Source organism: Solanum stenotomum, chromosome 5 (assembly GCF_019186545.1).
Source record: "Solanum stenotomum isolate F172 chromosome 5, ASM1918654v1, whole genome shotgun sequence".
Classification (NCBI taxonomy): domain Eukaryota; kingdom Viridiplantae; phylum Streptophyta; class Magnoliopsida; order Solanales; family Solanaceae; genus Solanum; species Solanum stenotomum.
Window position 1 is genome coordinate 37,953,511 of NC_064286.1, and position 15,665 is coordinate 37,969,175.

Below are 15,665 nucleotides of genomic sequence, written 5' to 3' on the forward strand. Positions count from 1 at the left end.
TTAGTGCGGCAAGGTTTCAACTTGGCGATCATAGACATTCATTGGCGGAAGACAGTTTGGAAATATCAGTTTTATTTAGAGATTGGGTCAACGCCGAAAGGAGAAATGATAATTTGCCAAAGTTAAGTTCCAAACAAGAAGCTTGGATTAATGCGGTACTTGGATCTAGTGATGATGAATTAGAGTCACAAGAGTTTCTAGCAAGTTTGCCAACACCGGAGGATGTTACCGTCGATATGATGCGACAATTAGAATTGAATTTTAAAGGAAAATACAAATATTAGATTACATCAGAGAACTAATTGAAACAGAACCCTTCCTAGAAGGTGGCTGCGTAAATTAGTTACTCATCTAATATTTGTAACAAATATTAGTTTTACATATGAGAACTTATTGAAACAGAACCCTTCCTAGAAGGTGGCTGCGTAGATTAGTTACTCCACTAATATTTGTAAATTGTAACTTCTAAGTTCTAAGTTGCAATTAGATTTTATTGAATAAATTTGAAGGCTTTATTAAGTCTTTTTTATATAACTATTGTCTTGCATTTTAATTTTAATATATTCATACATATTTACATATATACTAATTTGTTTGAAAATAGTTGAACATAATAAAAAGAGAACTAGCTATTACAAAATTTTATAATAAGGAACAAATGTTAAAAAATGGAACTTTAATACATCAACTAACACCTAGATTATTAAAAAAAAAAAAAAAAAGGAAAATTCAAAGTATTGCACATAACGTCCTTTTTTGGGGCCTTTTCTTCAAAATCAAAATTTCAAGTTTAAATTACTTTAAAATATTTAAAAGACAAATTTGAACTTCTCAAATTTGTAATTTCAAAATTGAAAATTGAAAATTGAAGTTTGAAATTTGAAAGTTGAATTTGAAATTTGAAATTTGAAAGTTGAATTTGAAATTTGAAATTTGAAATTTGAAATTTGAAATTTGAAATTTGAAGTTTGAAATTTGAAGTTTGAAATTGAAATTTGAATTTTGAAATTTGAAAACTTAAGCATTATTTATTAGCTAAAAATGTTATTGAAAAAAAATCAAATAAACTAAAAATGTTATTCAATAACATATAATTTCAATACAAATAAATAAGTATATAAAAAATAAAAAATCCCCCGTCCCGTCCCGTCCCGTCCCCCCAAAACCCGTCCCATCCCGTATATATAGTGGGACGGGATGGGACTTATTTTTGTCCCCCCAATCCCGGTCCCCCCAATCCCGGTCCCCCCAAAATCCCCCCAGATCCGTCCCCCGTCCCGTCCCGTCCCCCTTCGTCCCGTCCCCCAGTCCCCGTCCCCGTCCCCTTGCCAGCCCTACCGTGGTCTGATCTACGGACCGTGGGTCTGTCCGTTAGTCGGGACTTAGCCAAATTTCTGACTGAGTTCTGGGGAAGTTTTCTGTCACGAACCACGGACCTGCAGGACGGACCGTGAGTCCATCTACGTTCCGTGGATGGTGTCCGTAAGTGCCACCTGTAATGCCAGAAATCTAAAATATCTATTTTCGGATACGGGGTGTTACATTATCTCCCCCTTGGGACCATTCGTGCTCGAATGAAGACTAATCTAGCTAAAATAGAGGGAGAGGGCTGCAATCCCTACCACTAAACACTGAGAACTGAATTTCTAACTGAACTGAGTTCCAAGAACATGCAAATACGCTGAAAATGCAAGTACAAACTGAAGGCACATGATTCTAAGACTGAATTTTCGCATGAATGACTGAAAAACTGAAGAGGAACTATTACCTCAAGCTGGAATGGAATCGGAAGGGAAGAGGTGAGGATACTTGGACTTCATGGCTGCTTCTGCTTCCCAAGTAGCTCCCTCTACGGACTGACTTCTCCACAAAACCTTGACTAAAGCGACTTCTTTGTTTCTCAACCTTCTAACCTGACGATTGAGAATCTCAACTGGTACATCCTCATATAAAAGGCTATCTTTCACGGCCACACTCTCTAATGGTACTATGGATGCTGGATCACCCACACACTTCTTCAAAAGAGAAATGTGAAAGACTAGATGCCATGCTGCTAAATCTGCTGGCAACTCTAACTCATAAGCCACTTTACCAATCCTTTTCAAGATCCTATAAGGGCCTACATATCTGGGACTGAGCTTCCCTTTCTTGCCAAATCTCATCACCCCTTTCATACGTGACACTTTCAGGAAAACCCAATCATCAACTTGGAACTCTAGTTCCCTTCTTCTCACATCTGCATAAGACTTCTGGCGACTCTGAGCAGTCTTAAGTCTCTCTCTAATGAGTTGCACTTTTTCCATAGCATCAACGACTGAATCTGGTCCTATCAAGGCTGCTTCACCTACTTCAAACCAACCAACTAGAGATCTACATCTACGCCCATACAATGCCTCATAAGGGGCCATTTGAATGCTGGAATGGTAACTATTGTTGTAGGCGAACTCAATCATAGGAAGGTGATCATCCCAACTACCCTTGAAGTCGATCACACAAGCTCTCAACATGTCCTCTAAGGTCTGAATGGTACGCTCTGCCTGACCATCCGTCTGCGGATGAAATGTTGTGCTAAAATTAACCCGAGTACCAGACCTTTCTGAAATGACTTCCAGAAATGAGATGTAAACTGAGGACCTCTATCTGAGATGATAGACAAAGGAACTCCGNCTCAACATGTCCTCTAAGGTCTGAATGGTACGCTCTGCCTGACCATCCGTCTGCGGATGAAATGTTGTGCTAAAATTAACCCGAGTACCAAGACCTTTCTGAAATGACTTCCAGAAATGAGATGTAAACTGAGGACCTCTATCTGAGATGATAGACAAAGGAACTCCGTGCAACCTCACAATCTCATTAATGTAAAGCTTGGCGTAATCCTCCGCCGAATCTGTAGTCTTGACCGCCAAAAAGCGAGAAGACTTAGTAACCCTATCAACAATCACCCAAATGGAGTCATGTTGTCTGCGAGTACGAGGTAAACCTGTGATAAAGTCCATGTTGATCACTTCCCACTTCCAAGTAGGAATGTCAATCTTTTGAGTCATACCTCCTGGTTTCTGATGTTCTACCTTGACTTGCGGGCAATTGGGGCACTTAACCACAAAATCTGCTATATCTCTTTTCATACCATTCCACCAATAGACTTCCCGCAGATCGCGGTACATCTTAGTGGCACCTGGATGAATAGAATATCTGGAGTTATGGGCCTCTGCAAGAATATGTTGTCTCAACTCACCCACATTAGGAACACATAATCGACCTTGATAGCGAAGCACACCATCTCCCCCTTGGGAGAATACCTCCACTGTCTGCTTCTGGACTGCACCCTTAAGCTCTAGCAATATTAGATCACTGTCTTGCTTTTCCTTAACTTCTACTACTAAAGAAGATTCTGCTCCATTCTGAACCATTACACCACCATCTAATATGCTCATAAGACGAACTCCTAGGCGAGCAAGTCTGTGAGCATCCTTTGCTAGCTTTTTTCTTTCTTCCTCAACATGTGCTACACTACCCATGGATAATCTGCTAAGAGCATCTGCTACAACATTCGCCTTACCCGGATGGTAATGCACACTCATATCATAATCTTTGAGGAACTTAAGCCATCTTCTCTGGCGAAGATTCAACTCTTTTTGGGTGAACACATACTGAAGGCTCTTATGGTCTGTGAACACATCTACATGAACACCATACAAGTAGTGTCTCCAAATTTTGAGTGCAAATACCACTGCTGCAAGCTCGAGGTCATGAGTCGGATAATTCTTCTCATGCACCTTAAGTTGTCTAGAAGCATAAGCTATAACATTACCTCGCTGCATCAACACAACCCAGGCCAACTCTGGATTCATCACAATAGATCACATAACCATCTGAATCCTCCGGTAGAGTCAAGATAGGAGCTGTAGTCAACCTAGTTTTCAGTTCTGCAAAGCTTTTCTCACAATCATCTGACCATTGGAACTTAACCTTTTTCTGAGTTAACTTTGTCAATGGAGAGGCTATGGATGAAAATCCTTCCACAAACCATCTGTAATAGCCTGCTAGACCCAAGAAACTTCTGATATTTGTAGCAGAGGTAGGTCTGGGCCATTGTTTCACTGCTTCTATCTTCTGGGAATCTACTCGAATTCCTTCACTAGACATAATATGCCCAAGGAAGGCAACTTATTGTAACCAAAACTCGCACTTGTTAAATTTTGCAAATAACTGGTGATCTTTGAAAGTTTGCAGAACAACTCTCAAATGACTTGCATGTTCTTCCTCATTCCTAGAGTAAATGAGGATATCATCAATAAAGACGATAACGAACAAGTCCAAGTACTGCTTGAACACTCTGTTCATCAAATCCATGAAAGCTGCAGGAGCATTGGTTAGTCCAAATGACATAACTACAAATTCATAATGACCATACCGAGTTCTGAAGGCTGTCTTCGGAATGTCACTATCTCTGACTCTAAGCTGATGATAGCCTGATCTGAGGTCTATCTTTGAGAAATGACTAGCACCCTGAAGTTGGAAAAAACAAGTCATCAATCCTGGGGATGGGATACTTATTCTTGATTGTGACTTGTTCAACTGTCTATAGTTAATACACATTCAGAGAGAACCATCTTTCTTCTTCACGAACAACACTGGTGCACCCCATGGCGAAATACTGGGTCTGATAAAACCCTTATCTAGAAGGTGTTTCAACTGCTCTTTCAGTTTCTTAAGCTCAGCTGGAGCCATTCTGTAAGGAGGAATAGAGATAGGCTGGGTATCTAGAAGGAGATCAATTCCAAAGTCGATTTCCCTATTGGGAGGAACTCCGGGAAGATCTTCTGGAAACTCATTGACTACAGGAACTGACTCAAGAGTTGGGGATTCGGAACTAGAATCCTTAACCCGAACTAGATGATAGAGATAACCCTTAAAGATCATCTTTTTGGCCTTAAGGTAAGAAATGAATCGACCCATAGGCGCTAAGCTACTACGCTTCCATTCTAGGATTGGTTTGTCTGGAAACTGAAAATAAGCAATCCTAGTTCTACAATTGACTGAGGCGTAACAGGAATGTAACCAATCCATGCCTAGAATGACATCGAAGTCTACCATTTCTATCTACAAGATCTGCTAAGGTGACTTTCTGAGAGACTGTGACAGGGCAATTTCTGTATACCCGTCTAGCTATAATTGAGTCACTGACTGGAGTAGACACTAAGAAGGGTTCTGAAAGAGTTTCTGGACTGACATCTAAGATTACTGCTATATAGGGAGTCATAAAAGATAAAGTAGCCCCTGAATCTTTCCACTGAGTGTACCATATGTGAGCCACATCCTTAAGCTGGTAGGATGCCAACTCAACCTTACCATTATCAGTCACTTGCATCACTCCAAAGATTTTCTAAACCTCATCAATGAAGTTTTGTGGGTCTTCACCAACTTGTGACACTAAAACTCAGGTGGATTCATCCTTAACAAAATCTCTAACTCTAGCTGCCACTGATCCACCATTTCTATTAGTAGGAACTGGAACCTGCTGATTGTTCTTGTTGGTCATACTTTGAGCCAATAGTTGGATCGCATTCTGAAACTTTTCATTCTTAACCTCATGGTCTGGGACTAGAGAAATTGTGTTAGGATTCCTGGCGTTAGCTCTACAAGGAGGCATGATCTTAAGTGCATAACGATGGATTAGAAAGGAGATCATACCAACGCACGATAGAATATCAAGAAAGTGAAGTTTTCCTAAAACACTACATAGCCTCCCTCTCATTAGATGTGGTGCATTTCACACCCATGAAAAGGACTCTACTTAGTGCGGCTTTTCAGACATCCTAGGACACTTAAACCTAATGCTCTGATACCAAGTTTGTCACGCCCCGAGCTACCACCGAGACGCGGACACGGGACCTAGGACCACAAATGATCCCAAGCTAACCCTGCTGGCATGATCATGAGCATACTAAAGATAATAAACTGATGCGGAAGCTAAATCATAAATACATCTGAAAAGATGAGGAATACACATATACTATAACTGAGATATATGAAAACTGATGAATTTAATACAATGAAGTTATTCACTCAATATTAAGCTGAATCTAACTATGTCTGAAATAAGCCTCTAAACTAACTAGAAATATTGGGACATGCCCCAACTAGATCTAACAAAACTGAAACTAAAAACTAAAAGTGATAAAGATAAACATGTCACTAGTCCTCGAAGAATGAGGACTCACCACTGATGTTGCTGAACTGAAGACCGGGAATCGATCTAAGCGTGATCTGGATACTGAGAACCTGAACCTATATCATGAGAAGATGTAGCGCACGTGTGCGTCAGTACTTGAGAGGTACTGAGCATGCAGAATAGAGTAAAGCTGAAATAACATATAACTGAACAAAGCAATAAAGCAATGAAATAATCTGAACATGATATAGATACTGAAAATACTGAATACTGAGCTAACTGATGCAATGACCAAATTTATAACATGCTGAGACTGAATACTGACTGTACTGAAATATGGTCAATGCAAAAGAGTCTGACTGAACTGTGGGAGCTACTAATAACCGACATAAAACCACATGAGCTAAATGTGGAGTCCGATGTATACGCCCCATCGAGAGGACCCAATATACCCTGCCAGAGGTATAGAGGCATGCTGGCGTGATCACTAAACTGATGTTGCCCACAGAGGGGACTTACACCTACGTGGCTCGTAGTTCTGGGACTATATGGGTACGCTGAACCCTAGTCCAACTCGGTATTATGCTACTCCCAATGAATTAAGTAATTAATACATTATGACTGAATTTCTGTAAGTTACTGGATAGCTCAAACTGAACATGCAAACTGAGAATGCAACAATTAATCTGATAATGATGCATTCATAAACTGAGCCATGTATAACTGAATACTGAAATAACTGACCTAGCATGTGTAATTCAAGAACTAAAGAAATACATAGCTAGGGTTCTGAAATTCATGCGATAAACTGAGCAATAACATGATAATCTGATTAGGAACATCTAAATAACTAATTCATGATGATCTGCTGTAATTCTAGAAACCCTAGGTCTGTTCATAATCATGGAATCAAGAATCTGACTGAATTCTAGGGACCTAATGGTCGAAAGGAACCCACTAGTGAAATCCCACATACCTGGTGATGAATTCCACAGAGAAATCTTTTGATTTCGAGGCTGGAACTGAAGAAACTTCGTTGCGTTCTTGAACTACGGTTCTTGACCTTTTTCTCCTTCTTGATTCTAATTTTCTAAGTTTTGATTAATGATTTTGACTAAGGTAAGTTCTAATTATGTTTCTAGGCTTAAACTGATTAAAAACTCATGATTTAGGGTCTAAACGATGTATCTTAGGGGTTAAATGAAATAGGAAAAGACCAAAAGACCCCTGAATTAACTGTTGTCGGAGTGACTGACAGAATGGACCTACGGTCCGTCGATTGGGTCCGTAGGTCGAGTCTGCCCGACAGGGCTTCACTAAAACGAGCATAACTTTTTACTCGGAGGTCGAAATTTAGCAAACTCGATGGAGTTGGAAAGATAATTCAATTATCTATCTAACCATAGGCCATGGTACACATTATTCATTTTGTGCTAAGAGTTATGACCATCTGAAGTTGACCCATCAATATTTTTCAGCTAACTGGCTGCTGACCCTCATCTACGGTCAGACCTACGGACCGTGGATCGAATGACGATCCATGCTGGTCGACCGTAGGTTGTGTCAGAGGCTGGGTAAGGGAAGTCTCGATCCACAGACACAGACCACGGACCGTGGTCTGATCTACAGACCGTGGGTCTGTCCGTGAGTCGGGACTTAGCCAAATTTTCTGACTGAGTTCTAGGGAAGTTTTCTGTCACGAACCACGGACCTACAGGACGGACTGTGAGTCCATCTACGGTCCATGGATGGTGTCCGTGAGTGCCACCTGTAACACCAGAAATCTGAAATATCTATTTTCAGATACGGGGTGTTACATAAAGAATAATTACTTATTTGTATTCTTTAATTTATGTGAGAAATTTAAAAGGTCAAGATTAAGAATTGAGAATAAAAAATATTAAATATATGAGAATTATAAATTTTAGCTCTTAAGTGATGATGCATGCGTAAAAATTTAATGTAATTAATTATTTTCTGAAAAAAATTAGAAGACATGCATTTTAGAAAAGGTAACTGAACAATTATTAACAAAATTAGTATTCAATGAACTTAATTGCAATGTGAACGTTACATGAATAACATAGATAATTAGAAGTTTTTATTATATTTTGATATAAAGTAGAGGCAAAATAGTAATCCAACTTTAAAGATAGGAAGAACTTTCCACCTTTAATAATATATGATTTTAATAATTAATTTTAATTTTAATAATATATAATGAGATGATGATGATGAGATATGATATGGTGTCTCGTGTAGCAATATACAAGATCAAAGTCCATCGAACTAATAATCCATTGGAGTATGTAAGATGTGTGGAATAATGTAATAGACCTAGATCAACTTAATGATGGATCCAATTGACAGTGGCTTCACATTGAATGTATGTTTTGTGTAGTGATTTAGTAGTCAAACTCCATTTAATGATTCACCGGAGTATGGAATAAGTTGACACTAGGAGATACGACAGGTGAGTAATGTTACGGACCGGGTCCATTTAGTGATGGATCCAATTGAGAATGGATTGGATTCATGTCATACATTTGTGTCTCCTTGTGTCCTTGAAGCTTGCGAATTTTATTCGCATCCACCAATTGCACTAATACATATAACTTATGGGTATCCATTAATTGCCGTCTCCTTAAAGTATATAAGAGTGTAGGAACCTCTAAAAAATTCATTTAAAAGAATGATTTTTGGTATGAAGAAAAATATTTTTTATTTCTCAGGAAAGAAAAATATTTTTCAAATGAACTTATTTTTCTCTTTATTAAAAAAAAATATGGCTTCCATATATAAAGTAAGGGATAAATTTTAAAACATTCCTTAATTAAGAAAAATATTTTTCAAAACATTCTTTGAATCTTACCATCCGAAAGGGGTTCAAACCTAGACCTGATTTCCCCCCACCAAAGACCTGAATTTTGACCTCTATACCTCGACTCAGGACCACTCATTTTTCAGAAAAATATAAAAATATTTATCTTCATACCAAAAGAAAATAAGAATTAAAAAAATTATAATGTGGAAGTACTTATTTTTTTACATAATAAGAAATAATGGATATTCACAATATATATTGAAGGGATAATTACTTGAGTGGATCCCATTTAAAAAATAATTACTTATTTTAAATATACTCTTTAATTATTACCATTTATAGCAATATATAACAAAACTATATATTTTATTAGATTTGTCTCTCTCTCTTGCCTCTTTCTCCCTTTTCTCTCTCGCTCTTTCTCCCTTTTTTTTCTTTATGTTGTTCTTTCTCTTTTGTTTTTCTTTTTGCTGCTTCTTTTTTTGCTGCTCTTTCTCTTACTTTTTTCCCTTTCTCTCTCTATTTTCTTTTGTAGAGTAGTTAATGATTCATAGACTAAATAAAATTTGTATCAATAATTAATTAATTAGTCAAGTAATCTAATTGTAACAAATGAAGAGACATAATAAATTGCAAAATGAATTAAATTTACATTAAAAATGTATTCCACAAATATTAAAGTTGAAATTAGTAGAGAATTAATTATGAATGCAAAATGTAGCAAACCAAATAGCATTCTATGTAAACTGAATGAATTTGTATCAACAATGAATTTCACAAGTAATTCAATCGTAACAAATCAATAAATTACAAAATGAATTAAAATTGTATTTAATAGTGTATTACACAAATATTAAACAAGTAAATAAATTAAATTTGCTTTAAAATTGTATTACACGATATTAAAGTTGAATTAGAAGAGAAAACTAACAATGAATGAAAAACATAACTAACGAAAGACAAGACACTGATCTATAAACTGAATTAAATTTGTAGTATTCATGAATAAAACATGTATTATATGTGTCTTATAAATTATTTTGGATTTGTATCACTAAGAACGTAAGTGATGTTTGCAATATGTATTAAAGATGTATTGTGCATATATTATAAGTGTGTTACCTAAATTGTTTTAGTTGATATCATTAAAAAGGGAGTGAAATTTGCAATATGTATTATATATGTAGGATGTATTGTTCATGATTTTTATACAATTTTAATACAATTATGAAACATATCTAATACAACTTTAATACAAAGCCGATATAGTTCCATAAACTTCATAATTTTCGTGCTTCAATCTAGTATTTCTCCTAAAATCAATTCTAACTTAATCAAACCCTCTTAAAATTGAGATATAAACTCCAAAAGATATTTTCAATTATTTGTAGGAACAACCTATCCAAACTAATTACAAACGAAAAAGCAGACAAGTAATCTAATCATAACAAATGAAGAAACATAATAAACTGCCGAATGAATTAAAGTTGAATTAAAAATGTATTACACACATATTAAAGTTGAATTAGAAGCGAATTAAACATGAATGCAAAATGTAGCAAACTAAAGAGCATTATGTGATTTGTAAACAAAATAAAACTTATATCAATAATGAAATAATCAAGTAATTCAATCGTAACAAATCAACCAATAAACTGCAAAATGAATTAACTTGTATTAAAAGTGTATTACACAAATATTAAAATTGAATTAGAAGAGAGAATTAAGCACGAATAAAAAAATGTAACTAATGAAAGAGCAGCCAATGATCTACAAAGTGAATTAAACTTATATAAAAAATGAATTAAACAAGTAATCTAATAGTAACAAATAATAAACTACAAAATGAATTAAATTTGCATTAAAAGTGTATACACAATATTAAAGTTGAATTAGAAGAGAAAATTAAGAATAAATGAAAAACGTAACTAACGAAAGACAAGACAATAATCTATAGACTGAATTAAACTTGTATTATTCATGAATAAAACATGTATTATATGTGTTATAAATTATTTTGGTTTGTATAACTAAGAAAATGAGTGATGTTTGCAATATATATTAAAAATGTAGTGTGCATGTATTATAAATGTATTATTAAGTGTGTTACCTAAATCATTTGGTTGGTGTCACTAAGAAGAGAGTAAAGTTTGCAATATGTATTATAAATGTACTGTTCATGATTTTAATACAATTATAAAACATATCTAATTCAACTTTAATACAATTGCGATATAGTTCCATAAACTTTACCTTTTTTGAGTTTCAATCTTATATTTCTCCTAAAATCAATTATAAACTTAACTGAGCCCTCTTAAAATTGAGATATAAACTTTAAACTGCATTTTCAATTATTTGTAGGATCAACCTATCCAAACTAATCACGAGTTCGTAAGATTCATAAAATGAATTCAAAATTTGAAGCTTTATAGTGACCATCAATGGTGAATTCTTGCTGCTGTAATTTTAGAGATTTGAAATTTTTGTTTGAGAATATGATATTGTAAAAATTAAAAAAAAAATTATTTCTCTTCTCATCGTGTTTTTGGATAAAAATAGTGAAATATGGATAAAAATTGATTTGAGAATAATTATTTAAATGAAAATTTTAAAAGAAGAGGAAGAAGAATAAAAAAAGAAGAGGAGGAAGAGAGAGAATAACACAGAAAGAGGCGAAAAGAAGAAAAATAAAAAGAAGAAGATCAGGAAGAGAAAAAGGACAGAGAAAAAGGCGAAGCGGTACAATTTTTTAATCCAAAAAAATATTATATTAAGTTAGAAAAATTATATTGCCATAGATGGTAAATATTTTCTTAATATAGCATATTTATGTGATTTGCCCTATATTGAATTTACCCATTTTTATCCGTATCAAATATGGATTGGGCCAGATATTTTCTCCATTTCACCTAATTCATTTTCAATCGCCCGTCGAGTTCGACGAATTCTTTTAGTGAAGACCAGAAAATGGCATTAGTGACCCTACAGAGAAAATGTATATTGCCTTTAATGAGATGTGCAAGAAATGTCAACCTGAAATTTAAGTCTTGGTCTTTCTGATTAGTACTAGTGGTTAGGGGTGGGGGCCTGGTACGATATTGACAAGTTTGATTCAATATTTTTCATTTAAGGTTCTATAAATATTATATCATGTTCTGTAACATAATATATTCAAAAATAATTTAAGTATAAGTTGATAAAAGAGACTTGCTAGAACGATAAGACTCGTGGAATGCTCATACCTTCCTCTCCGTCAACAAAATTCATTATCCATTCTTTTATTTTCACGGATCAAAAAATGAAGAGACATTTTTTTTTAATTAGAGATTCAAAAAGATGACTTGAAACAACAAAACACAATTTCTAGTGACGACTCTGAACAAATAAAATAATTATTTTTCAAAATTGTCACTTTAATTTTAAAAACCCGACAAAAAAAAAAAGGAATGCTCCTATGAAGGAAACTGTATATACATGAAAGGGGTCCTCAGGCCTAAGGACATATGATTCGCATGCAACCTAACTAACAGATAAGTTCATTCATAACAACTATACAGATGAATATTATATGAATTTTCTTTACTAGAATTTGAGGAAAAATAAAATATTATATATATATATTACTCCCTCTTTCCCAATTTATATGACTCACTTTCCTTTTTAGTCGGTCCCAAAAAGAATGACACATTTCTATATTTAGTAACAATTTAACTATAAAATGTCTATTTTACCCTTAATGAAATGATTTACAACCACACAAATTTTTATCAGTCATTTTGGACCACAAGTTTTAAAAGTCTTCCTTTCTTTCTTAAACTCTGTGCCGAGTCAAACTACATCACATAAAATGGGACGGAGGGAGTACTTACTTTGAGTATGTATAAGACTTTGAACACTACTTGAGAGTGAAGGCGCAGTGGTAAATGGTGTTCAAAGTCACCATGATGTCGCAGATTTGATTCGTGAATGTTTATTTTACCACACACTTTTTCATCCCTTTTTGCTACACTGCCCAACTCCGATTGTCTATTGGCATTTCTTCGAAAAAATAAATAAGAAAATTGGATAATAAATAAATTAATCTTTAATCAAAGTTTTCAAACATAAATTTAGCCTCCTGTCATCGCCACTAAAGCTTTGGTTTGAAACTTTGACCATTGCAGATTCAGAAATACAATATCAATTGTACACTAAATAATTTGCTACTTTAATCTTTTAAAAGAAAAACATTTTATCCTATTGCTAATGAATTTATGGCAAAATATTTTTAAAAATGAAACCTTGTCGAGTAAAATTGCTATGATATCTAAATGAGTGTAATCAAATTAAGAAGCTTGGGCCACATACGCGATACATCGCGTGGCGAGCTCGTAAGACCCTCAAATCAATGGTGTTCTCCCATACACTATAACAAAAAGAGCTTTTAGCGACAACCAATATGCATATTAATAAAGAGGGTTAAACTATTTATATGTATCAGTTAATTGCCACTAGATTCAATGTCTCTATAGGCTTAAGTGACATTTACAAAGACTGTTAAAATGTAAGTTTCACTAGTAATTGCCTCTCAAAAAATATATTTAGCGGTAATTAAGCTATTGTCATTAATTAATTGCAACTAAAGATCATTTTTGGTGTAGTGATACCTTCCTTTCGCTCCATATATATGCAACTTCATATGACACTTTTACAAGGTCAGCAAGTACTCCTGGGCTTCACAACACATTAAACAACTCCTCAACATCCTCGTACAATATGTAAAATTTGAACTCACCACTTTTAATCACCCCCATGTGTTCTTACCAGAATCATGCTTAGAATGCTCATATGAGCTCACAGATGATGAAGAAGGAAAAGAATACCTTGTCTATTAAAAATCATAGAACTCACTTGTAAGATTAAATACTTTCAGGATCTTGAACATGATAATCTTACATAGAGAATGTTAGAGGCACATACCTGATGCGAAAGACATCATCACAAAGAGAAGCGGAAGCGTTAGTCGTAAATTGATTTCTACCTCCTTGCCCTAACTTTATGTTACCACAACCGTCAGCGATGGAATTAATGTAGAGAATATGTGGTAACCCTAATGGGTGGAGGGAGGACCAATTTATAGAGGTTATGACTTAATCTGGTACGTCCATCAAGAAACCAATGTATGGACGAGATCTATTCCTTATTAAATAATATTTATGGTATTACTTTGATTCCAAGTAAACTTGGGCCATAAGTAAGAAATAATTAATAGTAAATAAATAATAATTCTTACATCTCTTACTTAAATTCCTTCTAAATCTATGTTTGATTGTGTACAAAACCGAACCGACACTACTAAAAAACTGCTAAAAAATGACAGAAGTAAAAGTGACGAATGGCGTCGCTCCAAAAAGCGACGCCATTAGCCACACTGTCCGTCGCTTTTTAATAAAAATAATTTTTTTTAAAATTTTTTTTAAAAAGCATCGGACGGCATCGCTTAGTCCGTCGCTTTTTTTCGCGGATTTTTGCGCCAAATATATATAATCAATAATTAATTATTTTATATAGATAGCGACGCAGTCCGTCGCTTTTTATTAAAAATAATTATTTATAAATTATTAAAAGGGGTCACGCCGTCCATCGCTTTTTATTAATTTTAATTGTTTAATTATTTTTAAATACGCGACGGACAATATCTTTATGCCTGTCGCTTCTTGGTCAAAATGTCTGGTCAAATATTTTAAGAAAGCGACGGACAGTGTCTCTTAGTCCGTCGCTTTTTGGTCAAAATGTTGGTCAAATTATTTTTTAAAAAAGTGACGGACATAGAGACGCTGTCCGTCACTTTTTTTAAAATATCTGCACCAGCAGACGCGATTTTCCCCGATTTTCCATCTCTCTTCCTTTTCTCTTCCTCTCTCTCGACACCGACGCCGATGCCGACGTTGCCCGTCGCCACTTCGCACTACACCACTGACCACGCCGCCGCTTCCCACCGCCGACCCCGACCCCACTGTCCTTCTCTTTTAATTCAAGGTTAGGGTTCATAATATTATTTTTAATATCTTTCAATTTAAGTATTGAATTTATTAATTAGTGTATTGAATTAGTTTTTTATTGATTGTTAGTTAGTAAGTGAATGATTTAGGGTTTTTGAATTTGTTTTTTATTGAATTGTTATAAGTTTGATTGATTGTTAGTTAGTTAGTGAATCATTTAGGGTTTTTTATTAGTTAGGATTGATTGATTATTATAAGTTAGGGGAGTGTTAATCTAGATGAATTGAAGTTAGATTTAGAACTTGATTTTGAAATTTGATGAATTGATGTTAGATTTTAGGAATAGTGTGTTTGTTTAGCATAAGTACCAACATTAGTGATCCTATTGATGACAAAATTGATTTTCTTGCAAGATCGACTTGTGTCCATCTAGTGTTGATATTAAGCTTTAATTTAGGAATAATGTGTTTGTTTAGCATAAGTATCAACACTAGTTGATCCTATTGATGACAAAATTGATTTTCTTGCAAGATCGATTTGTGTCCATCTAGTGTTGACACTTAGCTTTAAATTTAGAAATAATATATTTGTTAAGAATAAGTACCAACACTAGTTGATCCTATTGATGACAAAATTGATTTTCTTGCAAGATCGATTTGTGTCCATCTAGTGTTGACACTTAGCT